The 16,464-nt window shown below is 40.3% G+C and overlaps 1 long non-coding RNA gene across 2 annotated transcripts in view; it reads left to right on the top strand.

Annotated features, from left to right (window-relative positions):
* 2610307P16Rik (RIKEN cDNA 2610307P16 gene) overlaps positions 1-16,464 on the top strand; it is a 425,389-nt gene that overhangs the window by 277,584 nt on the left and 131,341 nt on the right. The window lies entirely within an intron of this gene.

Genomic DNA, 16,464 nt, shown 5'->3' with positions numbered 1-16,464 from the left:
ACTTTTCCTCTCTCCTTTTCTTCCCTGGGATTGTTACTGACTTCCTGCATTCTGCTCTGGCTGTGGGCTGTTCCTTGTCAAGTCACTCAGCTAGCCAAAACAGCAGCTGTAGCTGGCTCCTTCCCTCCCCTCTCTTCTCATGCACTCGTACATCGCCTTTGTCACCAGTGGCAAGCTAGCCACATCTCAGGTCCCATTCTTCGGCTCCTCAATCCCTTTCCTCTTTTGCTTTTTAAAATAAAATAATCACAATTATTTATGTATGCATGTATGTTTGTATGTATATATATGTATGTATACATATATTTATATGTATATATGTACGTATGTATGCATGTGTGTTTGTATGTGTGCATGTGTCACTGTGTGCATATGGAGTTCAGTAGAAATCCTGAAGAATTCTGTTGCTGTCTTCTGCTATGTGGGCCCTGGGGATCAGACTCAGATCTTCTGGCTTGCGACCCAGGTACCTTTACCTGTGAAGTCACCTTGCCTATCCTCCTCTTTCTCTTTGCTGTTCACCAGCCTGGGTAGTTTTCTTTCTTCCTTTCCTGTTAATTACACCCACCCCCCCTTTTTTTGTTGCCTGCTAAGCACTTCTTTCTTTGATGAGTTTGACTTAAGAGAAAATTCATATGCCTTATAATTTTTTCTTTCTTGAATGGTGCTTAAGATTGAACCCCGGGTGCTGTTCGTGCATGACAAGTACTCTACCACTAAGCTAAACTTGGATTCCTCATGATTTTGAAGCTTTGAGTTCAGCAGGTCTCAGAATATTTACAAATGTTCTGTGTAAATCATTAGAACATTTCCCATCTCCTCAAAGGAGATGTATCTGCTAGTGCTTACCTACCTATCTTCTTCCAATGTTAAATCATTTGTCTAGATTTTCTCTCCTTTAGACATTTCATAGAAGCAGGAATCACATGACTTGTGACCTTTGTGTCTGGTGTTAAGACAGTGTGTGGTTTTCCAAGCTTGTTCCTGTCTGTCTGTTGCAGCATTGTGGGTACTTCCTTCCTTACTGAGTGGGCGACTGATTTTGGAGTGTGACACTGGTTTCTTTTGGATTTTGGGGGGTTCCATTGATCATTTGAAGAGTACTTGAGATGCCCCTACTTTTAAAACCATTCTGAATATACTGCTATGAACATTCTTGTGCATGTTTGTGTGTACCCAAGTGTCAAGTCGATAGGTGATAGGATAATTCTGTGCTAAATAGTTTAAGATGCTGTCAAACCGTTTTCTTCTTTGTGCATGGGTGTGCATGCATGCATGTGTGCAGGTCATACTTGAGTCTCTTTCTCAGGTGCTATTAACCTTGTTTTCGAGACAGCCTCTTTCAGAGGCTCTCAAGCTTCCAAATGCTGCAACCCTGTAATACAGCTCCTCAACCAGAAAATGACTTTTGTTGCTACTTTATAACTGTAATTTTGCTATGATTATGAATCGAAATGTAAATATTGTTGGAGGTTTGCCAAAGGAGTCAGGACCCACAGGTTGAGAATCACAGTGTTAGGCTAAATTGGCTGACTCCGGAGCCACAGGCATCTGCTTCTTCCTGCTTTCCTAGGGCTGGGATTACAAATGTATACCACAATACCCAGCTTTCTACATGCATTCTGAGGATTAAATTCAGGTCGTCTCATTTGTAAAGCAAGTACTTTATTTATTGATGGGCCATGTAGAACCTTCACTCTGAGGTCTTACCAGCTTATTTTCCCACTGTTGATGTATGGGGGATCAACTTGGTCTCTGCCTGCCCAGCACATGTGGTTGTCTATCATTGTTTTGGCCACCCTAGTGGATACAGAGCCTGTGTGCCTTGGGGGGTGAGGTCACTTCCTCTAGGGAGCTCTACTTGAGCACCCTGCCTCTCCCTCTCCCATATGCTTCTTTTACATGGTGTGCTTATCCTTGTGATGTCTCTCATAGCACTGAATTATAATTGTCTGTTAACTTTATCTTCTCTATTAGGGTGTGAATCTGTTGTAGAGGGTACTAAAATATTTCCTGTGGCATCTCCCGCATTAACATAATGCCTCATATGGTTATTTTGGTCACATTCTTTTTTCCCCCTTGAGGTTAGGGGAGCTTATAGATCCAGCCTTTTTTTTTTTTTTTTTTTTTGAAAGATTTATTTATTGATTATATGTAAGTACACTGTAGCTGTCTTCAGACACACCAGAAGAGGGAGTCAGATCTTGTTACGGATGGTTGTGAGCCACCATGTGGTTGCTGGGATTTGAACTCAGGACCTTTGGAAGAGCAGTCGGGTGCTTCAGAGACTCTGTTCTCACTTGAGTCTTGGGGCAGCAGAATGACAGGACTCTTCAGACCAATGCATTTTTCTGACGATACCTTCTGTTAGGGGTGGACACAGAATGTCTTGACTGTGCGTTTGACTTCTAGGACATGATATTCTCTCTACTGTTGTGCTAAGATAGTACTGTTTCTACATTTACCAGATGTTGTTTATAAAACCAGCCTGGGTGACGTTAAAAAGTAACCATCATTATTTTAATATTTTCATTAGTGTAGAGTTGTTGTGCAAAGCGAAGGGGTTCATATTGATGATTTTGATGGATTTTATCACATGCTCTGATCATATTCACTTCCCCACTGTCCGTCCCTTTATCTTTTTCCTGCATCTTATCGTTTTCTTCTCTTCCCCAACTAAGTCACCTTTTTAGTTCCATGTCACATGTATAGGTATGTCTGTGAGTGTGTGTCTGTGTGTTTGTGTGTGTGTGTGTATGTGTGTGTGTGTGTGTGTGTGTATGAAACTCCAGCTCCACACAGAAGAAGCATGTAGTAATTAACTTTCCGGGTCTGGCTTAGTGTCTTTTATATCATGATCTTTTAATTTCATCTTTTTTTTTTTCATAAAAATAACATGATTCTGTCTGAACTAAACTCGGTTGTGTATATATAACACATTCTCCTTATGTGTACATCAAATGATGAACACCCAGGCTATCCTATTTGACTTTTTAAAGCAAGGCTGATTGAAAACTCTCTGTTCCTTTTCTAAAATAATGCCAGTTACATACACTAGACTCAGATGGTGTTAGATATGGTGTGGCGTCAAGGTCGGGGTCCTGAATAAAGTCTGTGGATTTGAGAAGTTCTGCTGAGTGCGGCCAGTTTTGTTAAAGATGTAGGAGACAATCGATTAGCATCAGTGCTGAACAGATAGGAACTGGTACTGTAGAACAAAGCTGGATGCTGCTGAATCAAACATAATTAGAGACCTTAAATATAACACTGAATTACAAAGTATATCCAACTCCAGAATTGACTCATATTAAATTATAATGTGTATAAATATGGATCCAATGACATATTCAAATTAGTTCTTTTGAGTGATTCTTCCCCAAAATATTTGATCTTAGCATCAGCGTTCCGATACTTTTCTCCCTGTTATTTTTTCCTCTGGAGGTTTGTCTTCAAATTTTTTCCTCCATGGAATGAAGCTATGATTAGATGAGAGAGCCCTCCCCTTACTCTGTGGTGTTTTCCGTGTCTTCTCTGAAGTGTCTCCAGTCTCTTTCCTCTGGTTTTACATGCTCCTGGAACACAGAGGAAGTGGGGGGAGGGAAGGATGGAGAGAAACAAATGGAAGTTGGACCCAGATCAGTGAGAGAGTATCGGGCGGGGCCAAGATGAACTTGGCAGATGTTCTTCTCCTGTTTCACACTTGAGCACGCCTGTATTGCTGCCTGGAATTCCGCTCACATTTCCCTCATTCCTCTAAGATTTTTCTTCAGCTTTGGTAACAAACGTTAGCTTTAAATAGGAGCCAGGAATGAATACTTAAAAAAAAAATAATGTGCAAACATGCATAGAATCGTTATGTTACTGTTCTGGTCTGGCTGGTCTGGCTGGGAGGGTATGGATGCTTTTAACACAGTGCCAAAGTGGGGCAGAGTTGTGTCATTTTGGCAAATTAGTCCTTAAGAGTTTATCTTACTTCATAGATAAAATAGATATGATGTTTTCCTATGTATAGAGTTTTCATATCAATACATTTAATGGCATGTGGCATGAACAAATGGTAGTGGTTTGAAAATTGTTCTCTTTCAATTCTTGAAAAAAAAATAGCTCAATAACCTTACAGTAAATATGAGTATTCTTATGAAATATTCATTCAAATCAGTTATGTATTTTATTCTATTCCTCTTGAGCTAAGATAAAACTGGCAGCTATATATTTTGGTTATCTATTTATAAATATGGTAATAAAATAGGAAGAAAATTTCAACATGTAACTTTATATAGAAGATATAGTATGATACCCTGTGATACTATGTACTTGGTAAAAGTCTATTGAAGGTGGTGAGAAAAGCAAGGAACCAGTATTATTTTACTTGTGGTATTTAGTTTATACAAGTAACTGAGGATTATTTTTAAGATACGTATACATGCGTGTACACACACACACACACACACACACCCATACCCACACACACTCAAACATGCACAATATTATCCAAAGAAAAAAGGTGCCATATAACCTTCCTAAAAGTCTATTTCTATTAGTTGAAAGAAAACAGATCACTTTTAAATTAATATAGGTTTTAAGTAGGTATAACAATTACCCATGTACTCTACCCCCTTCACTCACCCAGCTTTTCCCCAAATTGTCTTTCCCCCTTTTTGTTGTTTGAGGTCCTCCTACTGTGTTGTCAGGCTGGCTTGGGATTTGCTGTATAGAACAGGATGACCTTGGACTTGCAGCAGTCCTCCTGCCTCTGACTGGCAAATTCTGGGATGAGGGTTCACTTGCATCAAACACTGTGTATAATATCCTTAGTACAATAATCAAAGGCAAAATGCTGATATCATTAGTTTATACTTCTGAAGCCTATCCTGGCCATTTTTTTAATATTTATATTTTGTTTGTATTGATTGATTGATTCTATAGCCCAAGGTGCTCTTAACATTGAGATCCTTTTGCCGATACCTCTTGAATGATAATAACAGGTCCGTGTTACCCTGCTTAGATACAGTAAAGGAAGTCAACCCTGGAGCTTGCTCCCAGGGCTTTGTACTTGCTGGGATGGCCTCCATCATCTTCCTTCCTAGTGTTATTTGTTTGTTTCAATTTTGAGACACCGTCTCATGTAGATGGTGCTCAGCTCCACCTTTCTATGTAGCAGAGCTGACTTTGAACTTTCCATTGTTATGCCTCTACCTCCCAAGTGCTGGGGTTATGGGCATGTTGTTCTTCTTAGCTTGTTCTCAATTGAGTGTGCTTTATGGGAAATCAGGATGCTTACTGCAAGATACTGTGACGCCATACAGCCTTTGGGTTAATGGCAGCTCTGCCCCCATGTCCTCCTGAGGACCTCACTGAGTATCTGTGGAGGGCCATTTCTTGATCTGTGGAAGGAGTACTGTAATCTTGTGAAGTCACAAGAAAAGAGCCCTTTCAGGAAATTGTTTCGTTAGGCTTGCTATCCTCCCATGGATTTCATTGAAATCTCAGTTGAATACAATGTAGTGTGTGGTCACCTCTCATCCAGTAACAAGCAGCTGTTTTAAAATAATGCTGTGAGTATGCCTGCCTGCCTCCATTATCCTGGAGCAGGCACCTCTTCTCTACCCTTTTCTGGCTTAATAGACCCAATGCCATTATATCCCCTTTGTATATTTGATTTCTCTTCTAGGTGGCATTAAGCACCTTTGGCTGCTAGGTTATCTCACAGCCCCATTTTATATAGTTAACAATATCATTTTATAAGTGTAGTATTAATTAGAGTCCTGGCCAGTGCCCACTGCAAACCTAGGCTCATGCCATTGGCCATTAAAAACTTCTACACACAATTTGTCATGTAGTTTACAAGGACATGGATTGGTCATCTTTCCATTGCTATGATGACATGTCTGAAAACATCACCATATGAAGAAGAAAGACTTACTTTGGCTTGCAACCTCACTTTTGTGAGGTCACTTTGGCTTGTGAGGTCTCATTTCATGGACACTTCCCTGTTGCTTTGAGCTTATAACAGCAAAATGTATCATGGTGGGAGAGTGTAGTAGAAGACACCTTTTAACCTCACGATGGCTGGGAAACTAAGAAAGATAAGATGGGTAGGTGGCTGGGGTCCCCAGTATCCTCTTGAAGGACAGCCTTCCAATGGGCTAACTTCCTCCTGTAAGCCCCACCTTTTAAAAATTCCACCCCATCTCATTTTGTTCTGGGGTGATTGACCTAGCTTTTAATACACAGGCTTCTGGAGGATTTTCTGGATCTAAACTTCCCCCATTATGTTGTGCTGGTACAATACTGCTGCCCGTTCCCTGTGTCCTTGGTAACTCCAGAGAGCCAGGACCATGCAGTGCAACCCGAACACCACTCCTCCTCACCTTTCTTCTTGGGCGTGTTCATAAAGGTGGAGTGAGCTCTTTGCCTTGCAGAGGGCCATTTGTCCTTTAACCCAGAAAGTGTTTAATTCTGAGAAAGCTGTGTCTTAGCCAAGCTAAACACTTTCTCAAAAGGTTCAATAGCTATGCGTTGGGAGAAGAATAAAGGTGCTCTCATGAGACAGAATTTAGTTAGTTTGAGGACAGAAATTCTAGTGTGCTTTGTTTTTTTGTGTATTGAATAAAACCTAGTGAGGACCACGCTGTCTCGCTCTGCTGTCCACCCTCACCTCTTGCCCTCTCAGCTTGCTAATCTATTGAAACCAGCCTGTATCTTTTCACACACATCCTCTCGTGTTTTCTCACTTCCTATTTTTATGAGAAACTAACTTTGCTGTGTTTAAGGCACTTTAAGACATCCCTCTGTTTCAAAATATCCCTGCATGCATTTGCGCATGGAACCTCATTTCCTGCTTTCATTTTGGTCTCAGTCAGACTGAAGTCTGACTGAAGTTGGGGTGAAAAGTTCTCTCTCCGGAAGTGTAGTCAGTGCCCAGAGCAGCTCCTCATGCCCCTCCCTATGCCCGCTCCCGGATGTGACACTTTGGAAAAGGCAACCAAGGAAAGGCATCTGCTATGGTCTGTTTGCTGTTGGCTCTTGATCTGTTTGTGACCCTGAGCCCTTGATGAATGCGTGATACTTACAACTGGTCCAGGGACTCACTGTATACTTCTAAGTGTCTGCCTCAGGGTTTTAAGGTGGAAAGCTGTAACCTGCAATCATCGTAGTTGCCAGAGATCAACACTAAAAATGAAATAGGAAACAAGAAGAGAAGAAGATAGAAGTGAGGTGCCTTAGGTGTGGTTAGATGGTGTTATCTCATAAAAATTGTGTTTGGTGGCTCTATGTGCATGTACACCTGTATACCTATACTTTCCTAGGGCTCTGATTGCTTTTGCCTGAGTCCTTGTTGGTATGTACTTGACCCCTGCCATTTTTGTTCAGGCTTCACCCAAAGTGTCCATGCTTGTCACTGTGTGCATTGTAAAACACATTGTTACTTTGTTGTAATTGCATTTTTAATTTATATGAGTTATGGATCCCATTTATTTCTTTGTACCACTTCCTCTGGGCATTATATTTTCAGTTGCTCTTTATTGTGTATATATCAAATTCATTTTATTCAACTGCTCATGGTATGGTCTACATTTTATTCATATTCTCCCCCAGGGAGAGTCACATTTTCTCTGTATCATGTTCCCAAAAATATGACTGCTACAAGAAATTTTAGATAGATCCCTCATTGGAGAACACCAAGGAGTGGGTATTTTGGATCTAAACTAATGCATTTACTGTATCTTAGGGTGCAAAGACAGATGGTGGCATGTTCGCTGGGTAAGTTTATAAAGTTTTCTTAGACCCCTCACCAGTACACACCATGCCAGTTTGAGTGTTAAATACCCACTTTCCCCACCAGCCCAGGGCATTCTTAAACCTCCTACTTTTCCCATTTTCTAAGGTGAATGTATTTGTTTTAATTTGCTTTGATTATTGATGAGTGGTTTCCTTAGACGATCATTTCTTCTATAAATTTTCTTTCACAATTATTTAAAAAATTTCCACTGAAAGTGTACTTATATTTTTTTTCCTATTTATACATCGGTACCTTTTATATACTCAGGGAGGCCTTGCGTGATTCTTCCCCATGGCAAGCGTATCTTCTTTTGATTCTTCTCTGTGAACATTGGTAACTCTGTGTGTGTGTGTGTGTGTGTATTTCTGCCAAGGCTTGCAGGAGGAGGTCAGAGGATAACCTTGGGTGCCATCCCTTCTTTGAGACTAACTGGGAATGCCTGGCTAGCTGTGGGTTTTCCTGTCAGTGCCCTCTGTCTCTCCTTTAGGAGTGCTGGGCTTTACAGAGTGAACTGCTTTTATGCAAGTTCTTGAGATTTGAACTCAAGTTCCCAAACTTGTGTGGCAAGTTCCTTTACCAACGGAGCCATCTTTCCAGCCCCATTATACTGTTTATTGAAAAGAACTCTCCAATTTTGATGCAATTGCATTGCATTGCATCAACTATCCATTGGTATTCACTTTGTTCTGTTAAAATAAGAAATCCATGGTAGGTAGAACCAAGGTTCATTTTCCATAGGCAGCCCTGTTCTGAGTGTGTGGCTACTTTTGATTCTCTGATGGGTCCCTTTGTCTTTCTCCTCTTTCAGGTTCATGCTGTTTTGCCATTATCAGTTTTAGTTTAGTTTGTTTGTATACTTAAGTCTTACTTAAATTTGTTATGGCAGCAGAAAACTTACTAATGCAAGCATTCGTCTAATCTCTTAGAGCTAATACATGACAAAGCTAATAATACCTATAATCCATAAAATAATGCTAAAATAGCTACAGAAAGTGAGGATTTAGGATTGAGTTCTATATTTTTTAATTGGATTTTGGTATCCATGAACTTTTCTTCTCCATATATATCTTTAAATATTATTAATATATTAAGTTTTCTAATTTATAATAGAATTTTAATGCAAATACATACAAATGTTAGCTTTAAAACCACTGTCTCTCCATTTATTTCATCACATTCTATGATCCTTCTTTTATTATTTCCTTTTATTTATCTATTATGTGTGTATGTATGCATATATGTATGTGTGTATTTATTTACCAGGGATTCTCTGTGTAGTCCTGGTTGTTCTGAACTCTCTCTGTAGACTTGGCTGGCCTCAAACACAGCCTGCCCTACCTCCTGAGTGCTGGAATTGAAGGCATGCTCCACTGGCTATTTATATTTTATAACTTCTATTGCCCAACTAACTGTAAACCTTCTTTTAGCGTAGTCTTCAAAGATAAGGAGATTGCTACATTTGGATGCTGAGTGTACAGTGGCTTGTGTTTTAGGGCTTGGTCCCTGTCTTGCATTGTTGGGAGGTGGTGACATTGTTGGATGGTATGACTTCATAGGTGGTCTGTTATTAACGGGTTATGGAACCTCAGTCTCTCTGCTTCTCTCACTTCTAGACTATGATATGAACAGTTTTGCTCTGCCACACACCTCTATTATGATATGCTTCTTTGCCACAAGCCAATAGTAATAGAGCTATCCTATCATGGTACTAGAACCCTCAACACTACGAGGACAAAAAAGAAACCAACACACACATACAAAACAAACAAACAAACAAACAAACAACCTTTTCTCTTTATAAGTTGATCATTTCAGGCATTTTGTTACAGCAGCAAAAATATCAAGTTACACATAATTTCTTCTAAAGATCTAGGGCTAATGTATGACATAGATGAATAATGCCTGTAATTCAGAAAATGATTCTAAAATAGCTATAGAAATTGAGAATTTAGTATTTCTTATGGAAATAGTATCCTTTGAGCATAAAATTTCTTCTAAGAAATATCTTAAGGATAATGTCAGGTGCCTTAACATGTCATAAGTAAGCTCATTAATTATCATGAGGTAGGTAAAAATTACTCATTTAAAATTCAGTTAGACTGTAAGAGAGTCTTGAGTTGAAATCTGGTTTTGTATTCTCAATCAATGGCTTTTGCTAACAAGCCATACCCTGTATCTATTTCCCTGTAATTGCTTGGCCTTTAATCTGTGGCCTCAGTGTAGTAATTAATAGTAAGGTTTGCTTTAGATTCCTGTGAAATTGGATTCTCTTCTCTCTGAGGATCACACAGACCTGCCAAAGTCATAGATAGATAGGAAAAGGATCCCTACTTATAGGGGTGTGTGTGTGTGTGTGTGTGTGTGTGTGTGTGTGTGAGAGAGAGAGAGAGAGAGAGAGAGAGAGAGAGAGAGATGCTCATTTGTATGTACGCGTGTATGTTGAAGCCAGAGTTCAACACTGGGTGTCTCCATTGCCGCACAGCACCTTATTTTTTGGAAGCAGAGTTTCTCAATGAATGGGAGTCTGCTAATTAAGCCAGAGTGTCTGGCCACCATGATCCAAGATCCCACTGTCTTTGAATCCTGTGCCCTGGTTTTATAGGCATGAGGCCTACCACACCATACTTGTTCTGTGGGTGCTGGAGATCCAAACCTAGGTGTGTTGCAGCTCAGAGAGACAGGTATCCTGGCACTTGGAGGTCAGAGACTACCACAGAGTCATACTGCCCAACAAACCTCACACATGAGATTCATTGCGGAAAACACAGAAAGGTGGTAGCCTCCGTGCAGGAGAGAAGGAGCAAAGAACTTAGTGGGAGGCAGGGAATATATATGGTTTCTTGGGCACAGAGTTTTCCAGGTGGACCTATTCAGCGTGTCCTGGGATTGGTGGGATTTTGTGGCCTGATTTCCGGGTGAGCTCAGAGATTGGTGGGATTTGTGATCTGATCTTGGGGTTTTTACTCTGTAGGGCAGAGCTTGGCCACCCGTGTTAGGAGGGGCTGGGTACTTACATATTGCAGCAAGCACTTGATTGAGTGGGCCATCTTCCTAGCACTTGAGAAGGAATTGGGAGTCGTTTTGAGCAGTTATATCTCTACAGTCAATCTGTGCTTGTGGGAGACTTTCAAGTGTGTACACAGTGGAGTTTACACATACATGTGAGCACACTGATGATTTTTCTGAATGCTGAGGATGGCCAGCCCACCCAGCTGGATAGACAGGGTCTGTTCGTCCTTACCTGATCTTTGCCGTGGAGTCACCCAGCCTGCAGAGCCTGACAGGATGCAGCTCGGGGTCACCAGAGGTGGTTCTTCCATTTTGATACACATTTCTTTTTCTTCCCATAGGGCCTGTTGAAATATTGGTTTTGCTGTCTTTAACCCACCTAATTTCCCCCCAGATAAGGTAATTTGGGACAGAGATGAGTACTCTTTCTTTTTCTAGGCAGACTGTCAAACCCATAGGGAATAATTATGAGACTAATTCTTCTGTTTTAATGACATCAATTGAATAACATCAGACAGTCAAAGCCTACATGATTTCACAGCATTTTAACACTGTGCATATGAATCTAAATAACACGGCATTTCACTTGTCATTTAGAGTATGTCTGTGTAGAAGGGCTATTAAGTTATAACTAGATTTTTAAAAATGTGTCTGTGTGTGTATACTTTTGTGTCTCTGCAATTTTGTGCTTTTTGTAGTAGCAGTGGAAGTAGCTTCATGTATTTCCTGAGTGTCAGAAAGATACTGGTCCACACCAATAGCCAACAAAGATACCCTTATCAGATGACACAGAAATGTCCCCCAGCTGACAAAGCAAGAGAGTCCTTCCCACCATCAACCTAAGGCTCAAGAATCTTCTCATTTTTTTTTAAAATTAGGTCCATATTTCTACCTACCCATTAGTATTTCTTTACCCAGATGTTCCATGCACTATCTCACCTGAGTTTGAAAGCCAGACCATCTTTGAATTCTTGACTGTTTAGTTGTTGGCAGTACATTTATAGGTGTCGAGGCTAAGTTTTCCCAACATCTAAGCCTCAGGTGTGGTTTGATAGTCTGTATGGGTTTCTTATACTTTCCCCTTCTTTTACTCCTGACACTTGGTTTTTGTTTGTTTGTTTGTTTGTTAGTTTGTTTTTGAGAGGAGGCTTCTTGTAGCATAGGACGCCCTTGAATTCCCTCTGTAGCCAAAGACGACCTTGAGCTTCAGATCCTTCTGCCTCTTCTTCTGGAGTCTTTGGATTGCAGGCACACTTCACCTGCCACTACTTCACAATGCAGGCCTCATTAGCTGGTATAGGAGCTCCTACTTTACTGTTATCCTTCCACGTGCCTGACCGAAGCATGCCTGGATTCTAGGGTTAAATATGATCATTTGTCATCTGTCTACCTTGAGTGATAATCTAATTTCATTTCTTGTTACTGTGATAAAATATGATGATAAAGAACTTAAACGAGAAAGGGTTTGTTTTGGCTTCGATTTCAAAGTACGGTCCATGATGGCGGGAAGTTGGGGCATCAGGAGCTTGGGGCAGTCAGTCTCATTATGTCTGTATTTACAGGAGAACAATGCATGCCTGTGCTGCCTCATTTCCTTTCTGCCCTTACAGAGTTTGGGAGCTCCTACCCAGGGAATGGTCTGTGCACAGAGGGAAGGTCTTCCCGTATCTATTAGTGACAATCAAGATAATCCCCCATGAGCAGGCCCAGAGGTCCACCTTCCAAAGCCTCCAGATTGTATCATGTTTACAAGCTACATTTAATTTCTATGGACCTGCCTTTCCCCCATTCATCAAGTTTAGGCAGGATCAAAGAACTTGAAGAATTTCTCAGAGAGTTAAGGGGAAAGCTAATGTGTGAGGTCAGTATAGCCTCTGGTCAGCAAAGGGTACTCAAATCCTACTTCCCCTTGTGTGTGTTGAATGTCAATTTCTTTATTGTTCCCAGAAACTTGGCCATCTCCTTCTTGCAATTGGTCCTGGAAACTTTTTTTTTTTTTTTTAAATTCCATCTCAGATTTTACATTCCCTGGTTACATAACTGAATATAGTCTGCACACTCTTGCAAACTCATGATTCAGCATTCTGTATATTCTGTATATTCTTGTCCTTTTCACTGACTTTACCTAACTTAAAACATGTCTTTTTCCCCATGGCTGCACCAGAACGTAAATTGTCTATGTTCAATGATTATGCCTACAGTCTTTGCTGCTCCAGGCTAGGATAAATGAAAGAGCCTTCTTGAGACTTTGGTCTTGGAACTCAGCATTCATCTACACAGATAGCAAGTCCTTGGCTTATTCAGTATCTATAACAGTCACAGCAAGAAATCGGGAGAGTAATCTTGAAATGATGAAGGTTTAACTAAGAGGAAGGTATGATTTGAGTGTGAAGTGTGCCACATGGGCTGGTGTGTTCGAACACTTGCTCACCAGTAGGTGGCATTGTTTTTGGCATGTTGTGGAACCCTTAGGAGTCCTGTCCCATGGTAGAGGAAATGGGTTGCTAGGTAGTGTTTATAGAATTTCAGATTTATAGCCTGACCCTACTTCCTATCCTGTCCATGTTCATGATCTACAGAGATGTAACAAGCCATGCTATGGGCTTCCAGCACTAGGGACGGAGCTCCAGCCATCATGCCTCCCACTCCTGTGATGGAATATATGTCTACAGACTGTGAGCTAAAATTAAATCCTCCTTTCCTTGAGTTGTTTTGTTAGGTATTTGGTCACAGTGAGAAGAGTAGCTAATATCAAGTACCACTGTTCTAGCATGTTCTGCTTCATGCTTCAGGGACTGTTGTGAAGAATTCATAGCAGAATTTTCTTTTGTTCTTTAGTCAGGAAGAACTTTCTTCATTCCTTTTTAAATTGTCATTCCATTCTTGTCTTACTTATCTTCAGCCAGAATCCTACTTCCTGTTTGTACCTCATCCTTCACTGTTCATGGTCATGGCACAAATTTATGTTTATCATATTTATCAGTCCTGCTTCATGTGTGCATCGACTCAGCTTTGCTAAAGGCCATGCCTCATCCTGGTCCTGCATCTTCCCAGTCTGCCTCTCGTGGGCATGCCTCCTCACCCAGCTGAGGAGCAATGGAAGATCCACTCCATCACATTACCAGTTTTTCCACTCAATGAACAGAGTACCGCTTACATTTGTCTCCCATTTCAAATCCAGTTTATTAAACCACAGTGCAAACATCACACTTCCCATGCTGCAGTCCAGACTATCTTCCGTATATCTGGGAGCTCTTCTTCCATGATACTTTTGGGCTGCCATCTATTGAATTCACTACTCTGTCTGCATCTGTCTACATCACCAAGCTACTGAGAAAGCTCTCAGTGCTGCCTCAGCTTCTGTCAGACAAGCTGGGCATTTCTTAGTGTAGCATTTTAGGCTTGTCTCAGATGAGCAGTGTTCTGTTACCATCCATGATTCCCAAATGAATCCTCTTCTCTGGACAAAGTGTTCATCTACTGACTTCTACTGTTTCATGACAACTGTGACTCTACTGTGAACGTGTCCTCAACTTCTCCATGCAGATCTAGGCTGAACCCACTGTCTTCCCTAGTTTATAGTTTCTCAAAAGAGAAGTTCCTTCACTGTTGCTCTTAGAACATACTACCCTTTCCCCTGGAGTCTTAATTTTGTGCTGTGATCCTCACTTGCCTGTCTGTCTTTCTTCCAATGTTCCTTATCTTTAGGGGAGTATGTTCTTCCAACACTAAATTTGAGAGTACCATAAAGAAAGAAATTTTGTTTTCTTATTTTCCAAAACAAAATATTAAATCAGGTGAAATAACAGACACCTGTAATTCTGTATTTATTCATTTATTCACTCTGTGTGTGTGTGTTCAGGTTTTAGCTGTCTGTTCTCTTCTACCATGAGTTTGGAGGATCAAATTGGGTGTTCAGGCTTTCCTAAGCTTATGACAGTAGCCTCCTGATAGGCTGGGGTATGAGGACTCCCTAAACTGAACTCTCTAAACTTGGGTGGAGCTCAACCCAGGCAACCACAGAGATAATTAGAAACATACATTTATTGTGTTGTCCATTATAGTTGATATGATGTTATTGCCCAGTTTTATGAGTAATGGTTACATACTGTTTAGGGGTTAGTTTGCTTCTGTTATCTCACCAAATTTTGCCAATCACAAACTTTTTGACATAAAACACTTACTTAGCCAAGATAAATAGAAACTTAATGCATTCAGCTTCCAGTTATAGCATTCCGATGATGAGACTTGAGTCCTTGGGCTGACACTCATCATGACCCATAACATCTGAAGTTCAGGGAAAGATCTCAGCAAAGGAGAACAAGCTTACAAATATAACCTGACCACATGGGAACCTCCTACCAAAGGAGAGGCAAGAGGAGTCTGGCTTAGAGAGGTGGACATTACCAGAGCACAGTACCATTATTTTAATTTTTCCCACTGAGATGAAGGGCCAGCCAATTCAGTTGGTCCAGGTAATTGGAAGCATTGAAAAATAGAAAATACCATATTGATAATAGCTGAAATGTGTTTTAGCCAGTGGCTTTCTACATATTTTGTGAGTCAGATTTATATGGGTGTAATTTGTTGGGTTTGGGCAGCTTGTCTTCTGTGCTGTTTTATTTATTTTTATTTTTTATTTTTGAATCACCCTGTGGGAGAAATATTGGCTTTAGGCCAGGTCAAATGAAGTGTTAGATTTCTGCTGAGTGTACAAGGACAGGGAAGTGAATATAATTTCTGAGTAATCTGCTGAGAAGCTGGAGTAATAAAACCTCAATATTTAAATTAATTTTTAATCCTACAGAGTATATATCCCCTCTCTCTGTCTCTCTCTGTCTGTGTCTATACGTGTATTCACTTTTCATTAAGGTTTCCTTTTTTTTTTTTAATGAATTCAAATTACTGACCTGGATCACTTACTTAAATCTTAAATAAACCCCAAATCTAAATATAGTAATAAGAGATTATACTTGCTATGCATTTTTGAGTATATCATAATTTGTTATAATTTTATTATTTCACTCAGTACCATATTCAATAAGCAAGAGTGTCACAGAACTCCTGAGTGCTGAGTAAGTATGGATATCCATTTTTGATTCAGTGTCCTAAGGCAGGAAGAGTCTTGGAATATAATTCTAAGAAATTTAGAGCAGTCGGTGTTGTCCTCTGAGCACTGAAGTTTCAAAGAACAAAAGTAGGGATTAGACTAGATTGTCCCCCAAGTCTGTCATAGATGGTTGTGTTCTTTGTTATTGTTGATTTTATTTGTTTTACAGAACTTACTGCTAAAGTTCACTTCTTGTTTCATCAGTTTCCCTTGCAAAACAAAGCTGGTATCTAACAATGTGTAAGGAAATAGACACAGCCTGTTTCTAGGGAATAGAGTGACTGCTAAGATGCGCGTTCCAGACAGCTAAGCCCTGGTGTCCCTGAACACACCAGACTGATCAAAACCTCCCTCTTGTTCTGTGATAAAGACATTTTTACAGACTGGGTTGATTATAAAGTAGGGCCTGTCTGGATAGAGTCACGTGATCTAACAGTATGGTGGTGATTTTTTTTCAAACTTCTATTATATGTTATTATTAAAGACAGCCCTATGGCAGCAGAGGCAGGAAAGAACCAATGTGTTGTTTGCTTTCTGAATGCAGAACACTGCGTCTGTGGTT

The sequence above is a fragment of the Mus musculus genome, chromosome 13 (genome assembly GCF_000001635.26).
Source record: "Mus musculus strain C57BL/6J chromosome 13, GRCm38.p6 C57BL/6J".
NCBI lineage: Eukaryota > Metazoa > Chordata > Mammalia > Rodentia > Muridae > Mus > Mus musculus.
This window is presented reverse-complemented; position numbering and strand designations above follow the sequence as displayed.